Below are 15,135 nucleotides of genomic sequence, written 5' to 3' on the forward strand. Positions count from 1 at the left end.
CTTTTCGACGCTCTTGCGATGCCCTTTATACTTATTTTCCTTTACCTTCTATAATTACACTGTTCGTACAGCCGCCACCTTTCTTCATCTCTTTTTCTCTTTGACTCGACCCTTACGCTTATTCTGTCTTTACATAAAAAATAAATAACTCAGATTAAATGTGTCTAGTAACTATAGACGCTGGTAATAATCGCACAAATTAAATATATACGTATTTATGAAACCCACTAGAGTTCAGATCACGACAATAATGCAGGCACGTTCGAGAAGATGATCAAGCTCACGGAGTTTCGAAATAAATTAACGTTTTTATATAAATTATTTGTTTGTTAGATAATGTATAATAATATTATCTTTACAGTTAAAGTTCTTCGATAAAAGTTCATTGATTGCTTGTTTTAATATTTGAAACGAATGATAAAATCCTTTTTTAGAGATATAAATTTCAGATTTAAAGCCATTAAAAGATTTTCATTGATTCCCGTGTAAAATTCTTTAAACGTCGACCAAATGTACGGGTAGAAAAATTAATTAAAGGCTTTAATTAAATAAATTATTAAATATTAAGATGTTCATTAAACAGTCCGATATGTAGTTTTTGTAACATAAATTTTAAAAACTATTTTCACGATCAATACTTAAAAATGCATATGTTGGCATATACAAATAAATATACATGCATACATCGAAAACGTTAGATAAAAAATGTATTTGAATGTTTAAGCCACATATTTTTTTTCCAAAGCATTAAGATTAGATAAATCTTGTTTAAAAGATTAAAGTATACATAAAATTTACAGTGTATGAATATTCATTATGAAAATATTGAAAAGATTGATGAAATGAGACGATCGCCGTAAAGAAAAATAAATAATCAAATATAGATTCAAATATTGCTTTTCAAATTTATATTAATAATATTAGACAAAGGTAATATTTCAATTTTTTTTTACAAAGAATTATTATTTGCAATATGTATAACTCTCAACGCAAATCCTTCGTAATACCTTTATATTCCATTGTACTTTTCATTTCATCTTCTTTCCTTTTCGAAATGGAGGGACCATCAGATTGCGTTTCAAGGAAATTGAAACATCCACCGCCTCGAGGCAGAGCAAAACCATGATTTAGGGAACAATTTGAGTTATGTGTTCTCCTGCATTAAAGTATTTCAAATGCAAAGCTATCTCACATTTTTCCAGTTTCATCGCTACATTTTTGTTGATTTCACAGCTTTTGACTTTTTATATATTTATTCATGTAATTTCTTGAAAAGGATTTGCTTTACGTAACTTACTAAAAAAGCTTCTTATTAACCATTAAGAATATATCAGGTAAAGTAGAAGCAAAAAAGTATTAGATTAAAATATCGATAAATGAATAGAAAATATAATATTAAATTTGAATTATTATATCGTTTATATCGTTTACACATTACATATTAATTATATAATAATATTACATTCGATATTATATTTATAGTGACAATGAAGATTATATTTTAAACATAATACATGTTAAAATTTTCATTTCTATAATAATTAGACGGATCTTTTAAAACGCATTATTTTGATAATTAGATATAAGATATTTTAAATTTAGTAATGAAAGATAATTTTATCCAGTAATTAATTTAGTAATTAAAGATGATTTGCAATGAAACGATGCCTCTCGGTAATAAAATATATTTAATACGAAAGGATCGACGTACATTGGCATGTAAACATACGCTTTATGAGTTGTATAAAAGGGAATTTCTATTATAGCTCGAAATAGAGAAGCTCAGGGACCTTGAAGAATTCTTTTCCTATTAATCTTTCAGTGCCTAATGCACTCGACAGCATCAAGATGCAGTGCACAGTGCAACATAGAGATATCAAATTTGTCCTCCAAATGTACCTGCCATTGAGTGGCTCCATTATTAAAACGGGCCGCGAAAAGCAAATCAAACGCCCTCGAAAATACGCAGATAGGAGGAATACATAGGCAGGATTCAGGTAGAATTGCTGGAAGTGAGGCGGATGTAGCATGCATTATGTATAGTACATCACGTTATTGGTTCCCTCAGTGATTCTACCCTTGGCAACCTTATCGTGTATAACGTGGCTGTACGACGGCACAGCCTGGGCCTAGTAAAACATAAGCATCGGGAAACGATAAATAAGGGATACGTGGCTCGCATGCCAGCGTCACGAAATTCTCTTTCTGTCCTCCTCGTCTTTTACTCCCTTGCAAAGCGCGCCTGTCCTCCTCTCTCTTTCTTTCACTTGCGAGCGCTCTTCTGCGCCATTATCTTCATTTTCTTTGCATTTTTCCTTATGTAAGCGCCTCCTTCTCGCTCATTGCCATCATCTCCTTCTGCTAGACGCTGTTTTTGAACAAAGCTAAGGCCTACAATTTATCTGTTGTTTTCTTACTTTTTAGAATTGTTTATGACGCTCGTGCCTTTTATATATTTATTTTGAAATAGAAATAAGAATTCTGGGCGTAAGTTAATATTTCTCAATCAGTAATTTTTTTTATCTTTTCTAGATACTAGCCGTGCGAAAACTACGAAAACATAATAGTTCCATTCACGATATTTTAAAAATATTCAATTAATTTATACGCCTTTACGTAATGTGCGCATAGTCTGCCGATTTATCATACATTATTTCAAATGGCACATCAAATTTATAAAAGTTAATGGTAAAATATAAATACTCGTGTGTAAAGATTTTGAAAGTTGAGAAAAATTAAAAAACACAGCTATAAATACACTTTAGCATTGAATGGTAATTTTATTGAATTGCATGTTCCAATATTTAATGCCATTATAATATATACCTGCTATTTCTTTATGTAAATTTTCTTGTCACTTGTAATTTGTTCACGTTTTGTTATGTTGATATAGAATTCGAAATGCATGTAACCGTAAGTATTATGAAATAATATTTATTTTATCAGTATATCATTTTTATATATTGTTATTTATTTCATGTAATCTTCGAACTATTCATACCTGAAGCACTCGTACGTGCCCATATACTGTACATAAAGTATTTGTTATAGATAGAGTAACATGTTTTTAGAAGGGAAACAATTCGCACGTTTCCCAACCCAAATGATGTATATAATGTGCAAAGATTGCAACTGCCGTGGTAACATTTTGACACATGAAAATCTAAACATAAAGCTCGAGATAACGATTGATTGAAATGGGTCACATTGTCTAGCCTTGTATTTGTCATTATTTATCGTATGACGAAATCCTTGATCAAATATTTGTTTTTATATACATAATTTGAATAGTATTAATCAAGATGATGACAATTACGACAATCTTACGTATATAATTAATTTCTTAGTGCTTTGTGTTTATTGAAGGACAACATATATTTTTCTAAAATACACATTGGAAATATCGAATGGTAACTTGCATTAAGAATTACAATATTCGGAACTTACAAACTGTTATTAACAGATTTTACTAACAATACTTAGCTGGAGCATTATTTATAAACATAAAATAGAAATAATTTTAAATTTTAAGGAATATTAAACTAAATCGTTAAGATAAGTAAAATTTTTGTTTATTTTCATAATATTTAATATAGTTATGTAATGAAAATGTATGAATTACAGATGCACTTTACACATTACTATCATCCCATGAGGTTTGACCTATTTTATCTTATCATACCGAACTCTGCGGCCACATAGATGTTCAATTTAATGTTCGAAGCTTTACCTGCGCTTTTTTCGGAAATAATATCATCAAATATAGATCCCATATATCATTTTGTCATAAGTAAATAATATATTAAGTGATCTTATAAAATAAAAAATGTTTATTAAAAAGGAATTTGTATTACGAGATATATGCAAAGAATTTTGGTTGGAATATCATAATGAGTGAACTAAATGCTTGTAATTTGACAATGAGACATGATAATTACAAAGGCGACAACGAAAAGCAGATGTCGTATGTAAAATTTCGTGTAATTTCGGGGGGGGGGAGTATCGGTCGAAAAATGCGGCCGATTTGTAATAGTAGTGAAAAAACACGTAGACGGCAATAAAAGAAAAAAGCTCTCAACTAGAGCAGTCGAAATCCCAAGCGAGGAGAGTAACGCAAGGGCGTTCATCATGTTATCAAGGTGCGGGGGCGGCCACGCACACACTGCGTGTTTATACACAATTATGCGTGGCGCTGTCCTCGCACGAAGGAAGAAGCCCCTGGAGCCGCGAACGTGACACGGGCACTCACCTCCTCCTTCATTCTCATCTTGAGCGTCGGTCCGAGGAACACCACGTGCCAGCCCCGTCGTGATCCATGGCTCCTCCGAGAGGTAAGAGTTAGGGAAATAGCTTCGGTAAAACTTGTTTGCTCTTGCGTTCCTCTGGCCTCTGTGGCGCTCTTCACTCTGCGTTGAGAATACGAAATTGCCGCCGAAATTGTAAAGGGGATCGAGGCTGGCTTAACTCAAATGTACTTGCTATCTCTTTTTCTCGCTCTATCACTCTCTTGCTCTGGACATCGTGGTATTCAAAGAGTGGAAAACCTTGCATGAGAAATCGACGTCGATGAAGACTTTTCGGCTATTGCTGCTGACTCACATCTATATTTATCTACTTTCTCATTTTATTGGAGACTCGGGAGTATTTGTGCAAACGTGCGTTAAACTTTGAGCTTTCTTTTTATCTTGAAGACTAAAATACAAATGTTTATTCGAAGATTGCTTACATAATTTCAGTCTTTCCAAAGTAATCGCTTACATCCCGTATTTATTTATAAATCCCTAAGTATTGTATTATTACAAATTATTTTAATGGTAATTAAATTAAATGTAAGGCAAAAACGTACGAATTATTTTCTTTTAATTTTAACGGTATTTTATTAATTCACAAAGAGTCAAAAAAAATTTATCTAAAATTATCTGAAATTAGCTTTGAGTGTACTAAAAGGATACAAAATAGTTTAATACACACGATATAAGGTTGTTTAATTAAGGTTAGGAAATATTTTTTTAAAAGAAGGGAAGAACCTCATAAATGTATGAATTAAAAGACAACTTTTTATAAGATTAAGTAAATATCTGTTTCGCTTAGAATTCAAAAAGCGAAAATCTAAAATGTATAGGAAATTTAAATTTCATTAAAATACACATTAACTTAATATACATCATTTTTATACGTAAATATTATTTTGAGTCACATAATTTATGCCCTTAGATAAAGTAAAAAATATGCTTTATTAAAAACATTTACATAACAATTTCCATAATAATATCAATTTTGATTCAAGACAAACTTTCTAAAAAAGTTTTAAAAAACAAATTTTCTATGAAACTTAAAATCATTTACTGTTGAATAAAATAAATATTATAAACAATATCTTATTTGTATAAATATAAAATTTTGTCATTATAGTGTGACCGATTAAGTTAATATTTCGAAAGTTCAAAGTTAATTTAAAGAAGTTGGCCGTTTCAAAATTCATACCAAAAAATCCAAAACAGAGCATAATACTTTATATTTATATACTTTTGCTAATATGTATGAGTTTAAATTGATAATAACAACAATTGCTTCATCGTTTACCATTTCTCTAATATGTCCAACATCTCTCATCTCACTTATTTATTCTCTCTTTCTCTCTCTCTCTCCCCCCTCCCTCCTTCTCCTGCTCTCATACACTTTCTTACCTCGTTTTATCTCTTTCCCATTGTGCCATATAAAGAGCAGAGAGAAACTAAGATAAGCGAGATAGAGAGCAAGAGCGCGAGAGTGGAGCTATGGGGTTGGGTTGGGAGGGGGAGGGATGGAGCGATTGGCTTGCGGCGCGATTTCTCGGAGTTAAATCTCCGGTCCGTTCACAGATGCAATAAATTCGTCAGCGCGGGCGTGTGCGACGAAGGCAACAGCAACAGCGGCTGCGGCATCAGCTCCCGTGAGCCGAGAGAAACACCCGTGGAAAAGAGAATGCGTCGATGAATGCAGAATGGATGGGGATCGAGGGGAATCGCGACGCCATGAAAGAAGTCCCAGCTACGAGCGGGACGCGAAGGAGGCAAAGTTGCGTATGTAAATCGTCGAGACGTTCGCAGGAATATTTGCATGGCAGCGACGTCCCACGGTCTCTCTCTCTCTCTCTCTCGCTCTCTCTCTCTCTCCCTCTGTCTGTCTGCGTCCTCCCGGCTTCTTGCACCCCCTCCCCCATCCAATCCATCGCCCCACCTCCTCTCACCACCGTCCTCTCGTTCTCATTCTCTGTTCTCCGACGTTGATCTGGCTTGAGAGACGAGATCGAAGCCGAGGACCTGCATTATATGCGAAAAGAGGAGCCGATGGCGCGGAGAGGCATGGCGGGGCGGCAAAAAGGACGAGAGGAAGGAGCGCGAGACCGGTGGACTCCTTGAGAAAAACAATGTGCGTGTTTCTTCCAAATGAATTGATATTTTTCTTATTCTACGTATGCGTAGAGGAGGTTAAGTCAGTCGGGCATTTGGAAACTGCTAGCATAATGATTTGAGTAAATTATGCGAAGGTAGTGCAATGCAGATTATCTACTGCAGGTTAATGCGACTCCTTTTTACGCATAGCCTTGGCATTGAGCTTTGAAATTTATTTGATGGATTTGTTTAAATAGCAACTCGTCTTTATCGTTCCATCCGTGGTTATTTATCAAATTGTTTGCAGCGACCTTGCTTCTTTTTTTTTATTTGAGGTAAAATTTGTGGGCTATATCTTTTGGTAATAGAGGAAAGCTAAAATTTATATTTCAAAATATACAATTATCTCCAGAATGAGAAAATTTCAACACATTTCTTCTCTAGTATTATAAAAAATAATATAAAATTATGTGAATCATCAGAAGAATATAATGCACTTTATTTTTACATGTATAAACGTTTATGATAATTTTTTCTTAATATATTTAATCTTAGCGAAAATGTATTGTATAATAATTTTTAATTGGTTTCTATTAAAGTATGAGATTTTCATATTATTACCATAATTATAAACAAATTTTATCTACCATTCTATATAATTGTATAAAATACTAATAAGCTTAAACATTTTACTCTTATATGACTTTTCATTATTTCAAACAGTAAAATATTATTGAAGAATTAATTTCACTAATATTCACTAATAGTGATTAAAAAAAAAAATTAATTGAAATTAATTATTCTCTTTTATATAATATTTAATTTTTTTCATCAACTTACTCGTAGTGCATATTTTTTAATATAAATTATCTAATATGTTGAAAGAATTTTCATTATTTAATGTCTGATTTATTTATTGTTTAAAAGGTTAATAATAATGCCATTAAAAATCATGAAAATTTTTTAATTTCTCGTACCATATAATATAAATAATACAGTTTATTAAATTTCATTCTGTTAAGTAATGTGTCAAATCAATAAATGAAGTTTTTTTTCTATTTCAATTTCTTTAATTGTAGATGATATTAGCACATGATGATTATTATTATATTATATACGAAAGCGTCTATATGTACTTTATAATGAATATACATTATATAATGAATATACATGAGCTCTAGTATACAATGCCTTTATAATGAAGTGATATTAGTATATAGATATCATTACTTAAGGATAAAATATAAAAGGAGGTATGCTTATAAATCATGTATTTTATAGCTATTTTAATATTCTTTTTTAATTACAGAATTGTAAAATAAAATATTTATAACATAACGATGTGCAAATTATTTAATAATTATATATACATTTTATACAGATAGCGAGTGTAGTGGACAGGAAATGAGAAACATCGTATAAATTACAAATATATAGAGAAATTGCAATTATATTGTAAAAATTAACAACGTACGAAATTATTATTATTATTTTCTTAAAAATAATTTAATTAAGCTATATCGTAAATATTCCATCTCTCCATATACATATATGATCATTTCGAGTGGTATTATATCATTGGATTTTCTACTGTAAATGCATATAGAGTGTATAAATAAATACGTGACGATTATTATATGCGAAATTCAATAGTACCTCACATTGCGAAATATATGTAAATAATAAGCATTAGAAATTCTAAGTACGTATTAAATTATATTTGCAGATTCTGTATATGTAAGCAATACAATAATTATATAAACTTGTCAAACAGAAGGGTCAAAATTTAAAGTGGACAAACAGAGCAGCGTGTTGAAATAGAGCTGGAAAAGCTACTTTTACTAATGTTAAAGCAAAACATTGCCGCAACAAGAAGGGGATCGAGGGTGTTTTTCATGTGATCTATTATAGTAGTATGATACACGGGTAAAGCAAGAGCAAGAGTCGGAAAAAGTGGGTAAGTCGCGCGCGGGGCAAGTAGAAAAATGCAGATACGAGGCGACGTGAAAACATTTTCCACTCGTACAAAACAAACGACGCATATGTGTCGCCGTTCCTTTAGTAACGCAGCCCCGAGGCAAGAAAATAAAAGACGCTGGGACTCGTTGTAAATTCATACTGAATACGCGTGTGCGCGTGGGCTGTTAAAAGAAGTATCTCACCGAAAATCAAGCGGGTAAAATGGCGACCCGAGAGATGCAATACGAAAGTATGAAAGGAGCAAAGAAGGCGGCTGCCAGGGGAGAGAGTAAGGGATGAGACTTTAGTCGTAGTCAGGAAAGAGGCGCGGTGACACTCTCATTTCGGGAAGAATTTACGGGACGGCCACCACCGCGTGCCTCGCATAGTCAGACCTAGTCTCCAACGCCGTACCTAGAGAGTCGAAGAACTAAAGGCCAACGACGGCAGCTCAGCATAGTTAAGTGCACGCCATCGAGGTTGGATCGACCTGACTGCGCTGCCGTCTCAAATTCATAGTCTTTGGAAGGGCTATCTCCTCCCCCTTCGCGCCACTCGCCCCTTCGCCACCACTAATCCACACTCACTAAAATCTCACTCTCTCTCTCTATCTCTCTCTCTCTATCTCTCTCTCTCTTTCTTTCTGTCTCCTATCCACTGTATTGCACCTTTGTTGCACCAACTCCATCTTCTTGCTTATATACCACATGATCGCATTTGCGGCTTCTTGCGGATCTAAGCCACAGAGTAACGCCTTGAGATAGACTCTATCTGTCTCACCGTCTCTCCTTGTCTTTGTCTTATTACGCGAATGCGAGCTCATTAGTTTTCTTGAACATGTCGCTGAGATGCGAGAGAAAAGGTTTATGTTTAAAGTTCATGTTTTTGATCATATCACCGATTCCACCGTATCATTAATCCATCTTTAAATTTAATCTTTAAATTTCTTTATACAACTTATTCTTATATAATATTTGCAAAGAAAAAATAAAACCTCCACCATACGTCAATTGTCGCATAAAATAAGTCTAAAAAATAAAAATTTTAAACTCTGTTGATTTGATAAATTTAAAATCCTTCTTTGAGGCAACATAAATAATAAATTATATTTACATATGCCAATTTTAATGATTAATTACAACTAACAAGTTCGGTTAAATTTTTTTTAATACATAGTGATTTGAATAATAAAAATTAATTTTCATAATGATTTAATCTTATTAGAACGTTTTATTAAATTAAGGATCTTTATTTTCATTACAATACAATTTTTACTATACACATGCCATTAATAATAACTTGATTCAATTCCGGTAAACGATAAACCATTGAGTCTTTATCATAAAAAATAATTTTCTTTATGATATTAAATTAAGTGTATTATATTATATTTTTACAATTACCGGCAAATATTTCATTTTAAGTATTTTTATGGTATAGTTTTTTTTAGCAAAATTTATAAATTAAATTATGGCACAAATTACGTTTAATATTTTAATTGCAGGAATGTATAAATGAATTTATGTGATTTAATTTTTTTTAGCAATGAACGAAAATCACAGATTTTTACTAAAATATATTTACTAAAATACCTTTCATATTGTATAACTCTACGATAGTAAAAACCAAAATTAAATCTAAGAGGAATAGAAATAAAAATCATCATCAGCGTCACATAAAATATACTTCAAGTTTTATGATTGAATAAGGCATATTACAAGCTTGAAGAATGAGGAAAAAGAAGGATAAGAAGACCCTGAAAAAGCAAGAGATAAAAAGCACCTATGCGATTCTTCAGAGGCATCAAAAGCATAATAATCATAAGATACTTTATTTATCAAAGACGTGCTCACACTCTTTTTACAATAAGATTTTTGATTATTCGGTGAATAATAGGTAAGAATTGATTACCGAATGATGTCGGCAAAGTAGCAGTCCGACATCGCAATCGTGCACGCCCACGTAAGTTCCATAATGGCACAATCTGCGGCAAGTACCACATACATACATACGCAAGCGCGCGCGAACACATACAAATATCTACGTAGAATTTTATGCTGCTACACAAATCGGCACCACTTCACCACGACGTACTGATTGCATGTTATAAGGCACTCTGATATTTTCGTAGATGCATATAGGGAATGAAAAGGAAAGAGTTAGAGGATCGAGCGTTGACGAAAGGGTGGCTCGATGTGGTTCGTGCTAGTTACTCGCTGACGCGATTCTCCGCCTATTTCCTATCTACTTTACTACAACAATGAAAGTATACGCTCTTTGTTTCTTCATATTTGGATATATGGTATTTGGAAAGGTTATCGAAAAAGTTCACGATGAGTGGCAGATTTGATTTAAATGGTTAAAAGCAGCTGACAAATTTAAAATGATAGCTCTGATCGATCGAATATTTTTTAATATAATCATTGAGGATTTACGCGCAAAGCACAAATTAAATATTGAAGTATACAAAATTATCAAACAAAAAAAATTCAATTAGAATATTAATAAGGAACAATTTAGAGTTAACGCTAAAACAGTTTTGATTATATTTTCTAAGAAAACCATAATTTTTACTTTTTAATATACGCTTATACAGCTTTTTCGACATATATATATATATATATATATATATATATATATATATATATATAACGAATTGTAATCATTAGTAAAATAAAACTTAATCATTTAATCCTTTGAATTTTGAAAACATATAATGTTCAAACTTTTAATATTAAATTTTATTACCTGGGTATGGACTATATATCTTAAATGTATTGAATATTAAAGATGATTGTCAGACCTTTTAGTGATTAATAGTGTAATCATTTATAAGATAATGCTTATTTTAACTAATTATTTATTGGGAAATTATTAAGATAGCGATCGTTAGTTTTAAGTCGTTAACTTGCTAGTATCTATGTATGAATGAATACACCTATGCCATATAGCAGCCATTGTGTTTCTCACGTAATATAAAATTCATCTAATTTTATTCTACTAACTAAATATTGCGGGAAATGAAATTACCGTTTAATCAGACAAATGAAAAATGATATTCTGGATTATAAATTCCATTAGGAGGAAATTGAAACGACGTGCACGAATGAGGCAATCGTACCGTGGATAACAATGCTTTTCAAGTGCCAGGTAAATGCTAAAAATAAAATCAGCAGTAGTTCCCACAATCGAATGATCATTAGTGTGACTCGACTCGTACGTAGGGCTAAGCACTTTTAAGATTTTTTTGCGAATTGATAAGTGCCGAGTGTAAATTGTCCCTTCGACGAGACCTCGTGTGGTGTGTCGCTGTCGATCCGCGCGCCTTCTTATTGTGTGCGCGAGCGAAGCTGCCGTTATCCGAATAAATATGAATCGATAAGACAGGACATGGAAGTCCAGGTGTACAGAGACGAAGCCGCAAAGTTCTCGGGCGTATCGGAGTGGCTCGATCAAGGAAACTAAGTATCGGGGCAACGTCTCGCACAACGATTCTCATCTATTGCTTATCGTGAGCGCACGTGGCTTCGACTCGCGTGAGAATTGCACATTTATAATTAACTCGTCGCGCGAATGGTAATATATGCTACAGATGTTGGATTGCTCATTGTAAATATATTGTTTTCTTATTTTGAACAAATGATTAACTGAAGTATTGCAGGTGCCCGTTTAAAATTGACGTTCGAAGGAACAGAATTTATTTTAAGCACCAGAAAATCGATATGCATTCGGTTTAATTAAATGAAGAAAATCTATTGTTCTAATAATAAGTGATGTCGAGCTTAATTAATAGTAAAATACTTTTGCGCTAATGAATTTTAGGCATAACCTTGTAGTTAAAAGTTGAATAAATGATGATATATGCATTAGTTAATGCCAATCAGATTTAATTATAATTGTTATCATGAATAATTGTACACGCTTGTAATGACATTAAAATTAGCATTGAATTATTCAATAAATTTTTTCATTTAAATGTAATAAAATTAACGTTTGTAAACTTGCATTTGAAAAAGCCCAGCTATGTGCCAAATGGGGTTAATATGTAATTTGAAATATCTCCATATATGATATGCACGTAAAATCGGGCATTGATTTCTTATTCTTATATTATAATTGGCATAACAACAATAAGAATTGTTTTTAAATTATTATGCTACATTTTTACATAATTACTACTTTTAAATATTCTATACAATTTTAATATTCAGATGTTGATTTTGTATTCCATCATTTTTACTACTTCGCTAAATAATAGGACTGTTTATAATTTGTCGCCGTAACATAATGGTTAAAAATAAATTCATTATTGTTTATAAATGTTGTCGCGACATTTTTTTCATTTTTACTTATGTAATTATAATAGAAATCGATATTGTGGCGTATTCAACTTTGCACGAGTTCGCTTATTTGTCTTCCCAATCTCAATAGATTGTAAAGATTGTTAATAGCTCGATACACGTAAGAAATTAATATACGTAAGGAAAAAATATATTCATTTTTATTCTTACAATGTTATACTTCACAAATTTGTTGCGCAGTAACGTACCCGCATTAGAATAAAATATTATATACAATTAATAGAATTACAATATTTATTCTTCATATTGATTTATCGTTTTATTTGCAGGATATACTCTGCTCATACTTGTCTGCTTAGTAATATGTTCATAATGAATGGAACTTTACTTTTCAGATAATTCAGCAGATTAATCTTAAAAATGCGAGAAAAGTTTTTTCTCTAAACGACAGAATACAATTTAATAAGTTTCCTTCTAAATCAAATACCTTTCAGGCGACAAGAAGCTCAAGAACTAAACTGACAAGAACGAAGCCGCCAAAGAGAGCGACCGAAAAATTCGGAGTATCTAGCGAGTATCGAACCCTTCGTCTTCGATGCCACTTACCAGGCTAGACTCATTCACCCGCCATTCAGGGCTGTTCACCCCGAGAACTTTACTCGGGAGGAAGAGACTCAGGTGTTGCATCCCCTTGGCGTCGCGTACTTTGCCTCACGACGAATCTTGGGCGTAAACCTCGTGTACGCCTACGGAAAGTTCCGCGTCTCTCACGCAGGCTTAAGGTTAGTAACGCGGGAGGAGGTGGGAGGGGATACGACTGACTATTACACACTGGCGCATACCGGGGGTTGTTGCTGCCGCGGAATTTGATGAGGCTTCCGGGCTGACGCGTGGATCGCACCAACTTTCCGCCAAATTTCACATGCTGCGTGGAAATAACGGGAAGCGGAGGGCGCAAAGCGAAGTCTACGCGGACGAGCTCCGGTGTGGATGGAACATGAAAAATGAAAATGAATTAGCCAAATGCCGTAAGAGCTGGTAGTGAGAATTAAGGATGGGCTAGGGAATATTTCAGGTAGGGCTGGCTACGATTATTAAAAGTAAAGTAACTTTGATGCCGTGGCTCTTTTTGCTCGTTGGCTGCTTTAAGTAGAAATTGCAACCCGCCGTGGAGTTTAAAGGTACAGAAGGGCAGACTCGCTTTACTCTCTGTTCAATGAAGATCAAATCAGACACTTATAGTTATATATTGAGCGGTTAAACTGAAATGTCTAAGTAATTTTCTTTTCTCTTTGGGATTCATTTTGATTTATTTAACCGAGAATGCTTGCTAGATTGCTCACTGACTAATCTTCTTCCTGCGTTTATGATGAATAAAGCATAAAGTACATTTATACGATAGTAATGAAAGTAGCATGAAAACTCTCTTTCGACTAGAAATATAAATTTCATCGAAATATCTTGATGATTAGAATTTGATGAAAATAAGGGGTATTGAGTTTTATAGTTGCTTAAAAAATAATACTAATTTGAGTGAAAATAACTTAGTCTCTCCAGATTTCACACTTTCCATATTCATACACTTCGAGAGGGGTATGGAAGTGCAATTAAATTTCAAGTAATTAAAATCATCTCTCTTGACAGGGATTGGTGGCATAAAACTGCTTGCTAAAGCCTTATAACATACCAGTTATCCGATTAAATTTTTCAAGCATTTGTATAATTATTGTATAATTTCAAGTTTGATTTATCTCACATAAAAATTATGAACTTTTAATGTTTAATATATTAACTTTGTCTTTTTATTTATGATCCCTAAATTTTTTTTGCATTTTTTAATTTGAATTGTAGTAATTTAAATATGGAATAATATTTCGCAGATGTTATCTAAATGGCATATAAAATCACAATTTTTATTTAATTATGTTTAACTACACCTCAAAAAAATGTATGCTTTACATAATGTTCTTTACATTCTCTTGATAATGTAAAGGAGGGTCTTTATATTATAAGAGACATATTAGAAATTATGGCTTTCTTACATTAATTTCAGAGAAACACCCAATATACATACAAACTTAGTAATAAGTCGAAACATTAACTCACAACATATAATTCCTTTTTATTAAAAAAGTGAAGTAAATACATTTGCTTGCCATACTTGGCCAACCATGTTTAAAAATTAAATTCTTCTATACGTACGCTAGGCGTGCATGTTTTCCATCTCTTTCTCAAGAGGGCGAAACAAAACGAATCAAGCAGACGTAAGATATTAAGAGATAGAAGGCTGATCTTTTGTACACGCGACAAGGGAATCAAGTGTCTTCCTCTTGTCTCAGTGAAGAAGCTCTCTCGAATCGGCGGAAAGAAGATATCTTCATTCGTATCAATTACTCAGCGATTAGATGGACGAAGATACGATGTCGTGACTCGTACACGCGGCGAAACGACAGTTGGAAATCGAAGCGGAGAGCCGTACATATCTTTTTCGTAAGGTGGAG

Source organism: Ceratosolen solmsi, unplaced genomic scaffold, assembly GCF_000503995.2.
Source record: "Ceratosolen solmsi marchali unplaced genomic scaffold, CerSol_1.0 scaffold14, whole genome shotgun sequence".
Classification (NCBI taxonomy): Eukaryota; Metazoa; Arthropoda; class Insecta; order Hymenoptera; family Agaonidae; genus Ceratosolen; species Ceratosolen solmsi.